Genomic DNA, 20,575 nt, shown 5'->3' with positions numbered 1-20,575 from the left:
AAAAGCACAGCAGGTCAGGCAGCATCCGAGGAGCAGGAAAATTGACGTTTCAGGCAAAAGTCCTTCATCGGGAATAGAGCTTGAATGACTTTGTGACCAGGAGAATGAGCAGAGGGTATGCAGAGTGGGTATGCGGCAAGAGGGAGAATTAAAGGTAAGGTGCAAGCACAACAAGAGGACAAATTTCTACCCTGGGTGATCAGCGAGCAATTCTCCAACCTGGATGTCAGTAAAGAAACACGACTAAGTCATCTGGGATTTAATACACAGATCCTCAATGAAATTTGGTGTATACTGCAGACACAAATGTAATCGTGTGATAGAGCCAGGACCACATTGTGCATGTGTGCGTAAAGGTAAATGTGGAAATAGATTTACGTATATCAGACTCCTTCCAGGTGAAAGCTGGAGTTGGACATACCTAAAACACTCAGCAGCGTGCTATCCAGTTGTGTAAGGAAGGTGGAAGAGAGCTAATTTCAGAATGGCAGGCAGTGACCAGTGGGGTACCGCAGGGATCCGTGCTGGGACCGCAGCCTTTTACAATATATGTTAATGATATAGAAGATGGTATCAGCAATAACATTAGCAAATTTGCTGATGATTCAAAGCTGGGTGGCAGGGTGAAATGTGATGAGGATGTTAGGAGATTACAGGGTGACCTGGACAAGTTAGGTGAGTGGGCAGATGCATGGCAGATGCAGTTTAATGTGTATAAATGTATGGTTATCCACTTTGGTGGCAAGAACAGGAAGGCAGATTACTACCTCAATGGAATCAATTTAGGTAAAGGGGCAGTTCAGAGAGATCTGGGTGTTTTTGTACACAAGTCAATGAAGGTAAGCATGCAGGTACAGCAGGTAGTGAAGAAGGCTAATAGCATGCTGGCCTTCATAACAAGAGGAATTGAGTATAGAAGCAAAGAGGTGCTTCTGCAGCTGTACAGGGCCCTGATGAGACCACACCTGGAGTACTGTGTGCAGTTCTGGTCTCCAAATTTGTGGAAAGACATTCTGGCTATTGAGGAGTACAGCATAGTTTCACGAGGTCAATTCCTGGAATGGCAGGATTACCTTACACGGAAAGACTGAAGCGACTGGGCTTGTATACCCTTGAGTTTAGAAGACTGAGAGGGGATCTGATTGAGACCTATAAGATTATGAAAGGATTGGACACTCTGGAGGCAGGAAACATGTTTCCGCTGATGGGTGAGTGCCGAACCAAAGGACACAGCTTAAAAATATGGGGTAGTCCATTGAGGACAGAGATGAGGAGAAACTTCTTCACCCAGAGAGTGGTGGCTGTGTGGAATGCTCTGCCCCAGAGGGCAGTGGAGGCCCAGTTTCTGGATTCATTTAAGAAAGAATTGGATAGAGCTCTCAAAGATAGTGGAATCAAGGGTTATGGAGATAAGGCAGGAAGAGGATACTGATTAGGAATGATCAGCCATGATCATATTGAATGGCGGTGCAGGCTCGAAGGGCAGAATGGCCTACTCCTGCACCTATTGTCTATTGTCTATTGTCTATTGTCTAATTACATTTCAGCCTCTTATCAGGCAAACAGGCAGAATGCGCATTCAACTTTACAAGGTTGCAGACATTCTCATGAGAAACAATGCTATTGACTAAACACTTATTGCTCTGCAGGTATATCATGTCAATTTTGGCATGTACCAGAACTGAAAGGGTTGCCACTTAGTGCCTAGCTGCTGTGGGACCAAGAGCAGCAAGGCATGAAAGTTATTCCCCAGTATCATGAAAACATCCGTGATGCTTTAATTCTGCAGCATTCTTCTGTGTCAGTTGCAGTTCAGGCATTACAACAAAACAGAGTGTGGTTCTTGGACAACAAAGGTCTATTGTTGATGCCTCCAGTGCACAACACAAGCAACTGTCTGCAGCATGTGTAGAATGAAATCCGTGCTTGCCCACAATATATCACTGAGTAGATCCTGTGCATGTTGAAACAATGCTTCTGCTGCCTCGATCATTTGGCAGTATCCTGAAGTACTCAACCAGCAACCAACCTATCACCTTCCCCCCCACCCCCCTTGCCCCACACCTTCGTCTACCTATCACATTCCCAGTTACTTTCCCTCCAGCCCCACCCCCCTCTTATTTATCTCTCAGCTCCGCATGCTCACAAGCTTAATTCCTGATGAAGGGCTGATGCCCAAAACATTGATTCTCCTGCTCCTCGGATGATGCCTGACCAGCTGTGTCTTTCCAGCACCATATGCTCAACTCAGCCAGCAATGTCAAGATTCATGTTCTGCTGCATGTTTCAAAATAACAGCATAATGATGTGATAGTCCTTGCTATTAGTTAAATGATGGAAGCTGAGAAACAGGAACACGAGGAGGTGGAGAATAGGGACAAACTTCACCAAAATACTTTATGAAGGCACTGTGTAGGATTTTTATGTTTTCCAAAACATGTGTGTAAATGTGTGTTTATGTACATTTTAAAAAGGGTCATTACTTATTTGTACATTTTTAAGCTTTTATTAACAATCTTTATATCTTTGTTAGAATAAGGCATGTTTGCTGTATCATGGTGGGTCCATGCTGATCCAAAAGTACTTGGCTATCACTCTCTTCCATTGAAGAATAGGATCCAAACACTGCACAAAGCCCAGGGCAAGTTAGTGTTGGACTCATCCATGTCGCTTGAGAGAGAATTCAGGCTTTCTGATAGGAATCCAACAACAGTAAGCATATTATTATATTTCCCCACCAGCCTCGTTCCTGTAGCCATCCCCATAGTAGTTCTCATTGAGTCCTCCATTACAAAATATACCCTCCAGAAAGCTGGCATTTGTGTTGAATGCAGGCTACCCACACCTCACCATCTGCGGATCTGTTCTGTAAATCATGCTATTACACCTGAGATGCTGAGCTCAAGCATGAAATTGCCTAATTTGAGCCACGATCAGCATCTCCTTCTTGTATCTTCCAAACCTTTACAAGGTCACAGGGTGTGAATAATAAGGAGTGGTTGGATAGGCTGCGACATTTTTGCATTGGAGCGTAGGAGGTTGAGAGGTGACCTTCCAGAGGTTTATAAAATCATAAGGGCTACGAAAGAAAATGAATGGCAAGTGTCTTTTCCTTAGGGTTGGAGATTTCAAGAGTATTGGGAATATTTTTAAGGTGAGAGGAGAAAGATTTTAAACAGACATGAGGGGCAATTTTTTCACACAGAGACTGGTTCACGTGTGGAATGAACTTCCAGAGAATGATAGATGTGAGTACAGTTACAACATTTGAAAAATATTTAGATAAGTATATGAATAAGAAATCTTTGGAGAGATATCGGCCAAATGCAGGCAGGTGGAACTAGTTTAGTTTGGGATTATATTTGGCATGGATTGGTTGGACTAAAGTGCCTTTTTACATTCTGTATGACTCTGTGTCTCTGTGACAGTTCTAGAGAGTCTGAAAGGATAAAGGCACAGAGGAAGGGAGTCATAAGGAGAGGTGGTGATGGAGGGAGAAGAGACGAACACCTGCAACTTGAAAGCAGAGATTGAATGCTCGAAGTGTATAAGATACTGTTTCAGCTATGGTTTTGTGACCAGTTCTGGTTACATTGTGGCTCTAGAGAGAACACAAAGGAGATTGACAAGAATGTTGTCAAAACTTGAAAATGGTGGGTGTAAGGATAGATTGGAAAGTTAACGGCTATTCTCTTTAAAACAAAGTGGGTGACTTAGTTGAGGTGTACAGAATAATGAGGGGCTTGGAGAGGTGAATAAGGAAGACCTGCTTTTCCCCTCATGGAGAGATTAATTATCAAGGATTATACTATACACTAAAGGTGACTGACAAAAGGATTAGAGGGGACGTGAGGAAGCACCTTACTCCCCAGAGGGTTTCTAGAATTTGCTGCCCTGATGACTGAGGCAGAAACCCTTGGCTCATTTAAAGGGAACCTGGATCTGCTCCTAAAACACTATGTGGCTAAAGACCAGGTGCTGAAAAATAGGACTGGAACGGGTGACTGGTTTACTCAATACGGTCGACATGATTGGTAGAATTTCTGTGCTATCACTTATCTAATGTTCGATAAGTTAGAAAAAAGTCAGATGGAAGTGACTGGTGAAGATACCCAAATAAAAGGATACCATCACCTCCAATGATTTGAACGCAATGTTGGTTACTGCATCAGCAACAGGTATCACAAAAATGGACAGAACCAATGAAGGAATATATCAGCATGGCTACCCACCCTACAGATAGTCCTGCTACACCTGACAGTGCACCTTCTTGTCATTCCACAATATGGGGAGTGTGTCACTAACTGTAATATAGTTTTTTTTTGCAGCTGTCATGTTTGAATATTTAGCAGTATGCACAAGATTTGAGATCTGGCTTATAGCAAGTTACGTGTGTATGAGGGTAACATAAACCATAAGGATGATCAGTATGAGGCCTAATTGATTGAAATTGCTGGTGCTTAAGTGATGAGGATGAGTTTAATTAATCAGTATCTGAGGCTAGTTGCATAGTTTGTAGGAAATAGAATTTGAAGAGGCACAAACTGACCTTGATTAATCCTGTCAAACCATTGAATTTATCGTAGAATGCATCTGGGCTAGGAACATAACTGTTGACATTGATTTCTACAGCTATCAGGTCCCATTGCCTTTGAATATTTTTCTGGATGGTCTCCTGTCCCCTGTGAATACAAGACATCCTTCCTACTTTCCACATCTTCAATCAAAGACTTTCAGTGAAAAATCTGAAAATCTCAGAACGTGATCTTTCCCAGGTTACTCCCAGTCCACATTTCACTTCTTGCTCAGCTAACAGTATCTGCCCAACCTCAATAATTCTGGAACCTGAAACATGTGTGCAACAAGATTAACATTGGATACATGCAGAAGTAATTCAAATGAGCAGTCAGCTGTAATAGCTATGCTGCAGCATTATTAAACAAAATATGCAGGTTATACACACATCATGAATGTCAGCCCTACTACTGAGGGAGGGCTTTCCAATTTAGTCTCATTTGGTCTATTACACAATCCCATGACTGTGCAATTGGATAAACAGTCTGTTTATTGATTAAGAGAGCTCTTCAAAGATAGGTGAATGAACACAAAAATAGATGGTGTTGTAAGCATTCAGAACATTATAGATTGATGTGTAACATTACAAGTCATTGATTGTTTAAGTGAATGGACAAAAATGTGGCAAATAGATTTTGCTGTAAACAAATGTGAGATCATGCACTTTGGACCTAAAATGGATAGGATAGAGTACTTCCTTTAAAGTGAAACAGCAGGAAGAGTCGAGTCAAATAAAATCTGATGACCATGTGCACAGATCATTAAAGTATCATGTACAGTTGCAGAACAAAAGGAAAACGGAAATGGAATGATGGCCTTTACATAAAGCGAAATAGAATACAGGGGTGTACCCTTCAGCTACATAAAGACCTAGTGAAACCATAGCAAGTCTAGGCATCACACCTTAAAGGACCATTTGGTCTTGGAGACAGCGCAACAAAAAGTTTCACCCCAATTAAGTTGCTAATTAAGGGCCTCATCTCCTTCCAACTGACATTTTGTCAATTCTTCAATCGAGAGAATGTTTAATGTAATGAATGGAGTGTCAGTCAAGCAGCCCTGGCAAATGTTCAAGTTTCTTAAGTATTATTGGAGTTGCATCCATCTTAGCAGGTGGGAAATATTCTATTGTAGTCCCAAACATGTTTTGAATGTAGTTGGCTGGCTGAAAATTGTTGGGGAGTCATGAGGTGAGTTATTCATCTCAGACTTCTGACCTCTCACCTGTTTGTGCAGCCACAGTGAAAATTCTGTGTGAATATTTTAGCTCCATTTCTACTTCCTATTCATTATTTCATGGGATATAGGAATCTTAAGCAAGGTCAGCATTTGTCATTCTTAATGCACTTGAATTGATTGGCTTACCAATCTATTTCAGAGGGCAATTAAGAGTTAGTTTCATTGCTCTGGGTCTAGAGTCACATGTAAGTCAGACCAGGTAAAGATGGCAGATTTCCCCAGTTCCTGAAATAATCGTGATTTCACAGTGACCATTGTTGAGACTTTTAATTCTAGATTTATGAATTCATTTTAAATTCCGCCAGCTACCAAGGTGATATTTGGACCCAAATCCTGAGTGCGGTTGTCTCGTTTACTGGATTCCCAGCCCCATGACGACATGATTACAACACCATCCCCTAGCCAATGGTAATCACTCGGATGTTTATGGTAGAGAATTCAGTGACAATATTGCTGTTGAAAGTCCAGAGGATTGGGTTAATAGACAAGATCTTTTCTCTGGGCTGGGGGAGATTTAAAAGGGACCTAAGGGGCAACACTTTCATGCAGAGGGTGGTATATGTATGCACCACCAGAGGAAGTGGTGAAGGCTGGTACAATTACAACAATTAAAGGCATTTGGATGGGTATATGAATAGGTAGGGTTTAGAAGGATTTGGGCCAAGTGCTGGCAGATGGCACTAGATTAATTTCGAATACCTGGCCAGCATGGATGAGCTAGAATGAAGAGTCTTTTTCTGTGCTGTGTATCTCTATGTCTGTATGACTCTATGACATGAAAAGTTTTACTCTTGTTGGAGATAACCCACTGTGAAGCCTCCATAACATGCAGAAAACAGTCTTGAAGGTAGATGTAACAGCATTTCCAAATCTCTGTGATTCAGTTAGAGATCCCAGTTTGTCTTTGGAGATGACTGATTGATTTCAAATCAGTTCTTGATTAAAACAGTGTATTGATTCTGTGAAATAATAAAGTTTGGCAACATAAAACCCCTAAAGAACCTGAAGCAACAAAGAAAGAGGTTATTCAGTCTAAAATGGTTATGTCAGTCATTTCCAGGGACAATTGACATAGTCCAATTCCCTCACCCTTTCCTTCTAGTTCTGGATTTTTAAATCTTCCATGGGATGTGAGCATCACTGGCTGAGACAATATTTTATTGTCCATCCCTAGTTGCCCTTGGGAAGGAGGTAGCGAGCTGCCTTTTTGAATTTCTGCAGTCCACGTGCTGTGGGGTTCTTATTTTACTCATTTGTGGGACGTGGGCATCATAGGTTGGGCCTGCATTTATTGCCCGTCCCTATCTGCCCTTGCAAAGCTGGTGATGAACTGCCTTCCTGAACTGCTGCAGTCCACCTGTTGTGGATTGACCTATAATGCCCTTATGGAGGGAATTCCAGGATTTTGACCCAGTGACAGTAAAGGAACAGCAAAATATTTCCAAGTCAGGATAATAAGTAGCTTTGAGGGGAACTTGAAGGTAGTGGTGTTCCCATGTATTTGCTGCCTTTGTCCTTCTGTGTGGAAGTGGTCATGGGTTTGGAAGATGCTGTCTGAGAATGTTTGGTGAACTTCTGCAGTGCATCTTGTAGATAGTGTACACTGCTGCTACTGAGCATCAGTGGTGGGGGAGTGGACCAACCTTCTTGGGTTTTGTTGGAGACACAAGGGAGGAAGTTCTTGTCCCTCTTGATGATAGTGGTCATGGTTTGGGAAGGTGCTATCTAAGCAGCCTCTGTGAATTTCTGCAGTGCACCTTGTGAATAGTACATGCTGCAGATACAGAGCATCAGTGGTGGAGGGTATGAACGTTCGTGAATGTGATGTCAGCCAAGTGTGCTGCTTTATCCTGGAATGTGTCCAACTTGAGTGTTATTGGAACTGCATACATCCAGGCACAAGGGGAATATTCCATCAGACTGCTGATTTGTTGCTTGTCGGTGGTGGACAGGCTTTGGGGAGTCTTTCTTTTTCAGGAGATTATCCAAGTCCTATTCAAAAATAATAATTTAATCTATCTCCACCACATGTTTGTACATTGCATCCCAGTTCCTCACGAGTTGCTGTGTTAAAGCATTCTATTACATTTTAGTTTACAAATCATCTTAAATCAGTGTCCTCTGATTCTTTCACTGTTTGTCAACTGGATCAACTTTTCTCTACCTCTTCTGTCTAAGACTCTCATGGTTTGGAACACCTCCTCCCAATTCCTTCATCTTCAAGGAAAGCCACAACAGTTTCTTCAATCTATCCACTTCATGGAAGTCTTTCATATGTGAAGCAATACACGCTTGCTTTCCATCGTAAAGTGTGGTGGACAGAAATGGATATAACACTCCATCTAAGGCCAAAGAATTGCAGAAGCAAATAAGTGGTTGGTGTTTCCAATTCTATTGCTGCAGTTACTCCTTATTAATGCACCAACAGGAGCAATTATATTGAATTACCTTGTTCTCTCATTTATATTTTTGAATAGATGCAGAACAAACAGGGGCGGTTAACTCAATGCTTTGACATAGACCTGCTCTTTTTAAACAGAGACACAGAATGCTTGGAATAGTCTGCAGGCTTAACATGCTATGAGCAACCTCTGTAATAACCCAATGTAAAACCTTATGCAATTGGCTTAAAAGTCACTGGCAAATGGATAGCTCCATTGAATTGATGTGAGCAACTGCTCATTCTAAAAATTACAGGATTGGATGTGTTAGAAACTTAACATTTATCAAAGTTTCAGCCACAATCGCACTCACATAATGGCTTCATACTGATATGTAGATGAGAACTGGTGCACTGGTCAGGAATAGTATTTGGGGCTCCTAGCAGCAGATAACTTGTGTCGGCATTGTTCTATATAGGGTTAGGTGCATTAAATTCAGAAGCTTTGTAAAACCTCTCGATTTCTGCTATTCTGTCACAAAGTTACAGTGCCATCACATGAAATTACAAGTCAGTAAGTTGATAAGGATGCTCTATTGTTTTGCTTCTGTTTTGACACCCTAAACCCTATTGATATTATGCATGACTGTATGTGGGCAACCACAGTTAAAATATGATGACAAATCATGTAATATCTGAAAAAACTGCAAGTCAGAAGTCCTGAACTTCACCGTAAAATCCTCTGCTTTTCATACTCACTGCAAGGGTTAAGACACTTTTGTTTGGGAACTATCTATTTGTTGATGTTTGCAATCCCTGATAATGTATGTTTTTTACTTCAAATATAAAAGCAACTGAAGATTATGGGAGCATGACGTGGTCTACTGAACCTACCACTTATAAAAGGTTCATTTTCTAACATGCATGGATCACAGTTTACATAGAATTCTGATATTTCATCTCTGATAACTTATTACTTGCATTCTTGTTGAAGGCATTTAGAATCTTAACTTTCCATCATGTCATGGGCAGATTTTGTGCAGCAATATTCAGGACTTTTATTTGTCTTCTTTCTTAAGCTAGTGTATCTTTGTTGATGTCATTTCCTGTCAGGTTCTCCATACTTACTCCTTATTAATGCACGAACAGGAGCAATTATATTGGATTACCTTGTTCTCTCATATATTTCTCATGATCTCATTTCCTGTCAGGTTCTCAAAAACAGTGCCTGTCTGGGTGACACATTTCCTTGCATGTCTTGTACTTGGGATACCTTCATATCTCAAATGATGTCATCCCTCTCGTATAATGTTTGTGAAACCTTGCACCGTATTCATGTTGGGATTTCATTTTTTGTTCTTGCCTCTGTGCTATTCTCATACAATTGCACACTTTACACCTGAGTTATTAAAGTTTAGGAAATTCTGTTATTTCAATCACATTCTAGCTGCTTGGGAGTTGTTAGAGGACCACTAAAGAAGTCACAATTGGCTTGTATTTGTTCATTAGCATGAGCAAAATTCTGCCCACAGGAGCCGCTCATACCAATTATATGGATTCCCATGTTTTGTTCCTGATTAGCAAAGAAAATCAGGCCTCCCTTATAGCTTTCATGGAAAGAGGAAATTCTTCCTCCCTCGAGAATTAACCCAAACTGCTCCAACTTGGGTCAATTTGAAATTGAAATTTGAAAGTTTTCCCTTGTGCCTTTAACTCATTAAAATGTTTCCATGTGCTAGAACTGTTTGTTCAATACACCTCAGATTTGCAAAAGAAAAAGCCAGCGGACTGTTTACAGGGATTGATTTTTTGCAATAATGAAATATTGACATGGGAAATATGCAGATAGGAAAGCATATTTTCTTGCTGGCAGCTTTGGTGCTGTTGGCAAGAAATGTGCAAATAGGGACCAGGAAATTAAATGGGGAGCTCCTTTCACTGCATCCTATCAAAATAGCCTGAAGTCCCCTTACACAAAAGGTAGCAGAGTTGAATTTAAATATTTAAAATTAATATAGATTGAATAGTAAAAAGTGGCAACACAATTCTCGCTTTTTTCACTTAATTGCAGGCACTTAATTCTGCAATCTGACTCCCAGTGAAAATGGACACTGAACAGTGGGCTCACTGATTGTTAAATGTCACATAGATATTTCAGAGAATTATTTTTAATTTTTAGATTTTAAAATTAGATCTAAGAGCAAGGTTTATGATTGTTGGATACTTTGATGTACCTTTATCCATTATATTTGTTTTGTCAGACATGTCCTCTTGAAATTTTGATTAATCAATAAAGATTTGGATATCTGAATGCTTTTTGGGTGTACATCTGACATTGGGTATTTTATTTTGCTCGAGGGAACAAGGGGATGAAAGGAGAGATGTAAAAGAGGTTTCTTCCCTCCCCACTGCCTAAATTATCACTTACCCACAGAATTTAAGGGTAGGCAGTTGTATAGTAGAATAACACGAGTCTAATATTCTGAGGGACATGGGTTTGAATCCCAATGTGGTAACTGGTGTCATATGAGATTGATGAGAAAAAAACAATATGGAATTTTAAAGAAAGCCTCATTTAACAGTAACTATGTAGCCACCGTTGTCTAATGTGAAAAAAAAACATGATTCACTCATACCTTTTAGGGAAGGAAATCGGCTATCCTTACCTGGACTACTCAACCTGTGACTCCAGACCCACAGCAATATGGCTGATTCTTAACTGTCTTCTGGGCAATTAAGGATGGGCAGGAACTGTTGGCCTCGTCAGCAGCACCCACATTCTATGAACGAATGAAAGATCTGTGGCTGCACTGTCACAACCGCCAAAGCATATTTATGGATAACTGACTTCACAAGCACTGTTTCGTTATGTGACAAAATTGTGTTGTGTGTTGATCTACAGACTACAGCCGACAGTCAATATAACTGCAATTCAACACATTCATGCTGCAGGCTCACTCCCAGCCATTACTGAAGTGACATTAGTCATTCTCTAACATAAATTATGCAAGTCTTTGATACATCACTTGCAACAGCAAACACTTGCCACATTGGAAAACCAAAAACAAATTACACGAGAGTGCAACTTTTCTGCATTGCTTGCATCCTCAAATCAAAGAACCACAGAAATAATGAACCATAAGAATTCAACTCCATCTGAGTGACCAACACACATATTCTCTAATAATAATACTTTTACTCTAAGATTAACATCATTGACCTGAGCTATTTCAAAGACTGTGTGTAATTTCTAAGTCAGAAAGGCTATAGATTGGAGAAGTTGGAGAATGAATTCACACAGTTTGATTGAATAACATGGATACGAAAAGTAGTTTGACTGAATATAGCTTCAAAGAGCCTGAATAAAACAGTGATCGATTTGGTCATAATCTCCAGTGGCTTATTTATGACACAAATGTACATGAGGTGATCACAATCAAAGACTTATATCGACTGCAAGAGATTTTCAGGGAAGAGTAATAGGTCCAACATCTTCATCTAATTCAATAATGATTGTCCTTCTATCATAAGGTCAGGGGTGTAACTGTTCACTGATGAGTGCATTATGTTAAAATCCATTCAGAACTTCTCCAGTAATGAAGGAACACAAGATTTTTTTTTATATTAGATTACTTACAGCTTGGAAACAGGCCCTTCGGCCCAACAAGTCCACACCAACCCTCCGAAGAGCAACTCACCCAGACCCATTCCCCGACACCTAACATTACGGGCAATTTAGCACGGCCAATTCACCTAACCTGCACATTTTTGGACTGTGTGAGGAAACCGGAGCACCTGGACGAAACCGGAGCACCCGGAGGAAACCCACGCAGACACGAGGAGAATGTGCAAACTCCACACAGAGAGTCGCCTGAGGTGGGAATTGAACACAGGTCTCTGGCGCTGTGAGGCAGCATTGCTAACCACTGTGCCACCGTGCCACCCACAAGTTAGCCTGCCCCAGATCTTGGATAACATTGAGGCTTGGGCAGTAAACATTCATACCATTAAGCACAGGGTGATGCATATTTTGAATCAAAGAATGTCAATTTATTTCATTTTAAGTAGATTGTTCACCTATTTCAGCACTGTATTGATAATTTATTCTGTATTGAGTTTTAGTGAAGTATAATAATTAGGGGTGAATATCTGTTCGTGAATATGTTGAAAATAGTATCCAATGTATGTAGAAACAGTGCTATGTCTGCACAACTCCAACCTACTCTGGCTGACAATGTCGGATGACTTTTTTTTCTCAAAGTTCTTTCTAGATGAAGATAAGTGCTCCATATGAATGGAAACCCATAAAGATCATCTTCCCATACCAGGCTCCACACCCCCTCCACAATTTGCCCATCGAGGCCATTTCTCCAGGTTTAGATTAGATTAGATTAGATTACTTGTTGTTGTTGATGATGCAAAGAACTTGAGATTCATCTTCTTCTTAACATCCTGAAATTGTGGAAGTATATTGGTGGCAGTTAGAATCGATTTCAGACCAGCCTCGTTCCTCCTAGTTGAGCCTCACACTCCTAACTTGTGCCAAAAAATTGGGTTCAGATGAACAATCACCAGTTAACCAGAAATTGACATATTTACCACAGAAGTTTACCACAGACCTGGAAGTTTCCATGGGTTGGCTGCCAACAAGTCTAATAAACAGGGATAGAAGAACACAAAAGTTTTTTTTTCCCCTTTGGACTTCTCTGATGCTGAGTTTCTGTAACCATTGCCACTGAAATCAGTATGCTGTTCACAGACCTTGCTGTCTACCTGAATTATTCTCTGACTCACTTGATGCTAACCCTTTCGAAGATTCTTATCTCTCCTGTTTCTTAAAATGAAAACAAAGACATTCAGATTTATAGAAGGTAGCAGTAAAACAAATTGATTAATCTGTATCAGGAAAGGAGGATGTTCTAAAATATGTTTAAAAATTGCTTAACAACTTTATTACTACCCGTTTAGCTTTAAGATAAAGTGACAGATAGAAATGTTTTTGCACAGAATGACTGTTTGCTCACTTTTAAGAAAAAGTTATGCAGAATGAAATGATCTTGGGGAAGAGACAGTTCTCTCAGTCAATATAGAATGTTAATTTAAAGTTGCGTTTAATTCAAATAGAATTAATGAAAGGTGAGGAGGATGTCAGACTGTAGGGATGTGAACTGACAACCTCTATTAAATCAGTGCTGACTAGTGAATCAGTACATATTCCTCATTCTATGCTTTAGTATGGAATTCCAACATTTGATATGTATATCCATGTTAGGTTACTCATCCATCTGAACGGTTTTGGTATAAAATAATTCAAACTGTTTCTATGTAACAAGTATATTGAAATTTCAAAAGCTTTTTGAATGTGTTTTAGAATGCTCATATACAGCATCAAGTAGACTGCATTACAAATCCATTATGTTATTAAAATTAACAAAACAAGATCAGAGTTTCTATTTTGGGCACTATCAGTAATCTGGGTGCATATTACACCGAAAATTGTGCCAGTTTTGACAATTGTCTTTTTACTTAGATTTGCATTCATGTTGGTGGCTCAGTAGCTAGCATTGCCGCCTGATAGTGCCAGGGATCTGGGCTCAAATTCCAGCCTTGAGTGACTGTCTATATGGAATTTACATGTTCTCCCTGTGTCTGCATGGGCTTCCTCCCAAAATCCAAAGGTGTTCAAGTTAGGTGGATTAGCCATGCTAAATTGGCCAGGCTAGGTGGGTAGTGCAGAGTTACAGCCATATGGTGGGATGCTCCTCTCAGGGGTGGTGTGGGCTGAATGGCCTGATTCCACACTGTAGAGATTCTATGATTTTTACATATTGGCCAATGTACAATCAGCATCAAAGAACACATTAGATTTGCAACACAAATATGCTTTGATTTATTTAAGATTGTACGACACGTTGTAGTTTGATTTTTACAGCTGAAAATATGTACAACATAAAATAAACATCTTTAATCAATATTGGGCTGCATAGCAAAATTGGCTTTACAAAACACAGGGAACGACATGCTTGTTCCTTTTCATTTGGAGTTAATTTTATTTGTAACTTTTTTATACTTAAAAGTTTTAACAAGGGTCTGATGTGAGTTTACATCAAAAAGAAAATGCAGCAAAATTGTAAAATCTCCTTCAAAAACTGTGAAGGAGCACAACAAGTGAAATCTCACAATGGTGGTTAATCTGAGCTGTGGCGAAGACCAATTTTGTCGATAGATCAACTTCCAAAGTAATGTTTTTCAAACTAGTGTGAATGACCAAACAAATTTAATTTTGCACTGACCATAATCTGACACTTGACACTCCCCAATTTTTTTCAATGATATGGACAGCTTTGGTAAGTTGTGCTGAGGAAGCCAGTTCAACCCTCATGGAAACACTTCTCTCACGTAGTTAAGAGATTGAAGGCAAAGACATGAGCTAGTTAGTTACAAGTCAGTGTTTATGTTAGAGAAAGTGACTCCAGTTCTTAAGGTTACTATTGTTATAAAGCACCTTTTTGTCTTCAAAATGGATGCTGGTAAGGTTTATAATCATATTTTGTTAATATGCCTACCTGGACTTTGTTGTTTTCATTTGAACTCTTGATTTTCTCTGATTTGACTAGCAATTGGAAATCTCAATGAGTAATGTTGTGTCGGTGTTAGGCTGTGAAAGGATTAATGCTGAGAACTTGGGTATATGAATAGAAAGGGTTGAGAGGGATATGGGCCAAGTGCTGGAAATTGGGACTAGATTAGTTGAGGAAATCTGGTCAGCATGGACGATTTGGACCAAAGGGCCTGTTTCCAAGTTGTACATCTCTATCACTGCATTAAACACCACTCAATACAATGTTATACAGACTAGAGTGGGAGAACAGCTCTGTATCTCAGAAGGTAGACCTGTTGACTGGGCCTTCCTCAAAGTCACTGGGGAGATGATGGTTTTGTGGTATAATCACTAGTCCAGAGATCCAGGTAATATGATGAGCTCCCAGGTTTGAATCCCACTACAGCAAGGGGTGGAATTCAAATTAATTTCTTTTAAAACTGGACTTTAGAGTTTAATGATGACCATGAATCCATTGTCAATTATTGGAAAAAACTCTTCCTGTTCACTAATGACTTTTAGGGAAGGAAACTGCCATCCTTACCTGGTCTGGCTTACATGTGACTCCAGACCCACAGCAATGTGATTGACTATTAACTGCCCTCTGGACAATTAGGGATAAATGCTGGCCTAGCCAGAGATGCCCTCACCGCATGAATAAATGAATTATAAAAAAAAGGAACAATTTCTATCCTCGCAATGTAATTTGTTCCCGATTGCTGCCTTGCTGTATTACCTTACTACTCTTGAGTAAGAGAAGAGATGCCCTTTAGAGAGACCAAGTGGATTTACTCTACCATAGAGGATCAGTCAGGCCAAAGATAATGGCAGAAATAAATTAGTTTAGTATTTCTTTTCCCAGGTTGACTGTGATGAGGATCCATTATACAACATGATGAGAAGGAGTACAGATTCCAGGGAGCTTTGAAGATTACTTGAGCAGACAGTCAGCATCCATTTCTAGATAGCTTACCAAAGTACAACTCACTTCAAGATTCTACAGGACAGAATCTACAGTAAATGATAAAAAGCAGTTCAGCCTTTGTAACGCATGTGGAGAAGTAACTGTGAGCTCGAACCCAGAAAGAACTGGAACATTAGTCACACTCAGCAGTTATGGGGTGGCACAGTGGCACAATGGTTAGCATTGCTGCCTCACAGTGCCAGAGACCTGGGTTCAATTCCTGCTTCGGGCAACTGTCAGTGTGGAGCTTGCACATTCTCCCCGTGTCTGCATGGGTTTCCTCCGGGTGCTCCGGTTTCCTCCCACAGTCCAAAGATGTGCAGGTCAGGTGAATTGGCCATGCTAAATTGCCTGTAGCGTTAGGTGGATTAGTCAAGGGTAAATATAGGAGGGGGGGGGGGTTCTCTCTGGAGGGTCATTGTGGAATTATTGGGCCAAAGGGCCTGTTTCCACACTGTAGGTAATCTAATCTAAACACTGATGATTGTGCCAGAGAGCACATAGACTTCAGAGCTAAAATTCTTGGCTGACAAAGGGAGGACCTTTAAAAATATGGCCCATTTTCAGGCTGGAGAACGTAGAACTAACGAGAGTACTCACAATTTATAGTGAGTATTACCACAATTGGAGCCTGGCTCCACAATTCTCATTACAATAAGAAAAATCAAGCATCACGGAAATTCTTTTATAACGAGGTCTGAGACAAGGAATGTTTTGAAGCCAGAATCAAAGTGGTATTGGGACAATTTAGAACCCTAAGCATACAATATCAATTGGATGAAGAAAGTTAGGCGTCTATTGAGGCTGCAGAAGAGGGCTAGAGCTCCATTATTTAAACTAGGAAGAATTTATTAAGTTACACACTGTAGTACACATTCAGGAGAAAACAGGAAGGCAACAGGGATTATGAGTTGTGCTGTCGACAACACAAATATAGAATATAGAATATAGAAGAATACAGCGCAGTACAGGCCCTTCAGCCCTCGATGTTGCGCCGATCAAAGCCCACCTAACCTACACTAACCCACTATCCTCCATATACCTATCCAATGCCCGCTTAAATACCCATAAAGAGGGAGAGTCCACTACTGCTACTGGCAGGGCATTCCATGAACTTACGACTCGCTGAGTGAAGAACCTACCCTTTGGTGAATCTTTGGTGAATTCCATTAAAGAAAACAAGATTTTTCTTATAAAAGTTTTGAGATAACGGGATTGTTATTAAAGTTGTCAGCAGCAGGATTCATTCAATGAAAATATTAAAGAGGATGGGAATCATTTATTAGATCATGGAATGGCGGGAATCATTCATTTTACTTTTTTAAAAAATGGATCATCAATTGAAAAATGTGATTGTCTAGTTTGACGGCATAAGTGCAAGGAAGCTGAAAAGTAAAGCCCTACAAACTAACGGAATTATTACACCACAGATAAATAAAGCAAAATTGTGACATTGCAGGATTAAAAGCCTTTAAAATAAGAAAAAATAACTAATCATGCTAGAAATCATACTCAATTGAAATAATAAAATCAGGCAGATATAATTTCAGAGATGGGCCGAATATAATACGGAGTTGGACATCTTAAAGAAAATAGTTCTTTAAAAAAATCATAACGGAGTAAATACTAAATCCTAAATTGAATAAGTAAATATACTTGTATAATAACTTAGTTCCAAAGCTGATAACATTGTGTCTTTCCAAGACCTAAAAGAAGTAAAAAAGACTTTTGATAAAATTCTACAAGCCTATGGCAATTACTTTAACCTTGGAACAAATAAAATTCTTGAAAGAACAAGATTTAACAGGCATCCGGGGTAATCTCTACACATTAGTAGAAAATTGTGACTGTGGAATTTTAAAGTCAGAGTCAAGAGAAACAGAATGGTTATTGGAATGTCTGAAAACAATTGACTTTGGAGAAACCCAACCTGATACTGAATGACGCAGAAGTCCAGAAATGACACAGAAAAGCCTGGATTGAGCAGATTGCTTTCTTTAGAAACACTAGGCAATTTGAACCTGTATTCTCTGGATTTTAGAGGTGACTTAACTGAGACATGTAAGCTCCTGAGGGAACTTGACCAGTAGATGTAGAAAGGATGTTTCCTCCGCTAGGAGAATCTAGAATTAAGACTCATTGTTTCAACATAAGAGGGAATCCATTTAAGTTGGAAATGTAGATTTTTATTTCTCTTTGAAGGTTTTGAGTCTTTGGAATTTTCTTTCTCGTAAGGCAGCGGATCTTAACATATTTTTAAGAAAGTGGTGAATAGATTATTGATAACGAAGGGGGTGAAAGACTATTGGGGATATGCAGGAACATAGAATGAGTGACATCTTGAATGAGTGACCTCTTCTGTTTTTGCCACGTCTATCTGGAGCAAGTCACAAGAATTCTTTAAGACAACTATGTGCTGATAACATTTGATCTTGTGTACAACTGTGTTTTAAATATGGTGGTGAGAGTCTCAGGAGGTCCCATCCCTGCTCAGACCTGTTGGCAAAAAGGAAGCTATTGGAAATGGGCTGAACTGGCAGGTGGTACATAAGAAATGAGGTAGTCACAGAAAATATTGTCGGAAATCTCACTAGGCTTCATGGACAGAAAGGCAAAAGTGAGGACTGCAGATGCTGGAGGTTAGAGTTGAAAGTGTGGTGCTGGAAAAACACAGCAGGTCTGGTAGCATCCAAGGAGCAGGAGAGTTGACATTTTGGGCATCAGGTTCCTGATGAAGGGCTTTTGCCCAAAACATTGAATCTCTGGCTGCCTGACCTGCTAAGCTTTTCCAGCACCACACGCTGAACTTCATGGACAGAAACTCCGATTTCTGGTGAAATTCAACTTGATGTCGATCATACAAATGTAACTTGTACCTGATTGTAATAATGCAATAAACTAGACCTTGTTAAAGCCACTTACAGTCATAGAGCCTCAGAATCATGGATCAAGGAAACAGACCCTTCAGTCCAACTCATCCTTGCTGACCAGATATCCTAAATTAATCTAGCCTCTTGTGCCAGCATTTGGCCCATATCCCTTGAAACCTTTCCTATTGATAATCCATCCGGATGCTTTTAATGTCTTTTGTTGTAATTGCATTCACCTCCACAACGTTCTCTGACAGCTTGTTCCAGACATGCACCACCCTCTGCTTGAAAAAGTTACCCCTCAGGTCCTTTTATAAACCCTTCCCTCCCACCTTAAATTTATATCCTCTAGTTTTGGACTCCCCTACCCTAGAAAAATGACATTGGCTATTCAACCTATCCATACCCCTCATGATTTTATTCATCTCTATAAAGTCACCCCTCAGTCTCCGATGCTCCAAGGAAAAAGCCCCAGCCTATTCAGCCTCTCCCTAATGTGCAAACCCTCCAGTCCCGGCTCATTGACCGATCTGTTCAAGGGTCCCGTTGTAGTCTGAGGTAACCTTCTTCACTGTCCACGAATTTTGGTGTTGTCTGCAAACTTATGGACCATTCCTCTGATATTCACATCCAAATTATTTACATAAGTGATGGAAAGCAATGGACTAGCTCAGATCCTTGTGGCATACCACTGGTGACAGACCTCCAGTCTGAAAAACGTCACCCTTCCACCACTGTCTGTCAGCTACCTTCAAGTCAATTTTTTATCCAACTGATGAGCTCCCCCAGATCCCAAATGATCTTACCAGTACACGATGTGAAACCTTGTCGAACACTTTTCTGAAGTTCATATAGACAACATCTACCATTCTGCCTTCATTAATATTTTTTGTCACTCTTCATAAAACTCAATCAAGTTAGTGAGACATGATTTCCCACATGCAAAGCCATGCTGACAATTCCTAATCAGTTCTTGTCTTTCTGAATGCAGGTGGAATCCCCCCCCAATAACTTACTCACCACTGATGTAAGGTTCACTGTTCCATAATTCACTGGGTTTTCCCTACGGCCTTTCTTAGATAACGGCACCACATTAGCAACCTCCAGTCTTCCAGTACCTTGGCTGTGAATTTTGCTGATACAAATATCTCAGCAAGGGGCCCAGCAATCTCTTCTGAAAATGTGTTGCTGGAAAAGCACAGCAGGTCAGGCAGCACCCAAGGAGCAGGAGAATCGACGTTTCGGGCATGAGCCCTTCTTCAGGAATGAAGAAGGGCTCATGACCAAAACGTCGATTCTCCTGCTCCTTGGATGCTGCCTGACCTGCTGCGCTTTTCCAGCAACACATTTTCAGCTCCGCCCAGCAATCTCTTCCCTAATTTCTCATAAAGTTCTGGGAAACACCCTTCTGCTTTTAACCCTGACATTTACCTGACTCCAACGTCTGATGCTCCCAGGCCATTTGTTGCAATTGTCCCCAGTTTCAATATTAGCATTTCTTCTGGCTTTGAACCTTACCCTCTGTGCCCACACTGCTCTGACCTTTAAGATCCCACCCACCGCTCAGTACATGGCTTGTGATACAGTGCTTATCAACCATACAAGAGCTAATCTCTCAAACTGGCTGGCTATGCCTAGATCTCGGACAGAAAATGATAACCAAATATTTGGCAAGATCGCAGAAAAGCCAGTCTTGCAGACACAATGCTTTAGTTTTCTGTCTTCACAATTGCTGCCAAACCTTCTGAGTATTTTCATTATTTTCTGTTAGTCTCTCAAATTTGCAGCATCTACACTATTTTACTTTGCACAATTTTAATCGCCCTTAAAACAAAACATATTGTCCATGAAACAAGACTCATGAATGATCCTTTTATCCAAAACATTTTCTGTTTGACCAAATGTCAATGACTAAGTGCTATCCCACTTCCTTTTTACATTCAGTA

This window comes from Chiloscyllium punctatum, chromosome 9 (genome assembly GCF_047496795.1).
Source record: "Chiloscyllium punctatum isolate Juve2018m chromosome 9, sChiPun1.3, whole genome shotgun sequence".
Lineage (NCBI taxonomy): Eukaryota > Metazoa > Chordata > Chondrichthyes > Orectolobiformes > Hemiscylliidae > Chiloscyllium > Chiloscyllium punctatum.
Note: the sequence above shows the minus strand (reverse complement) of the source record.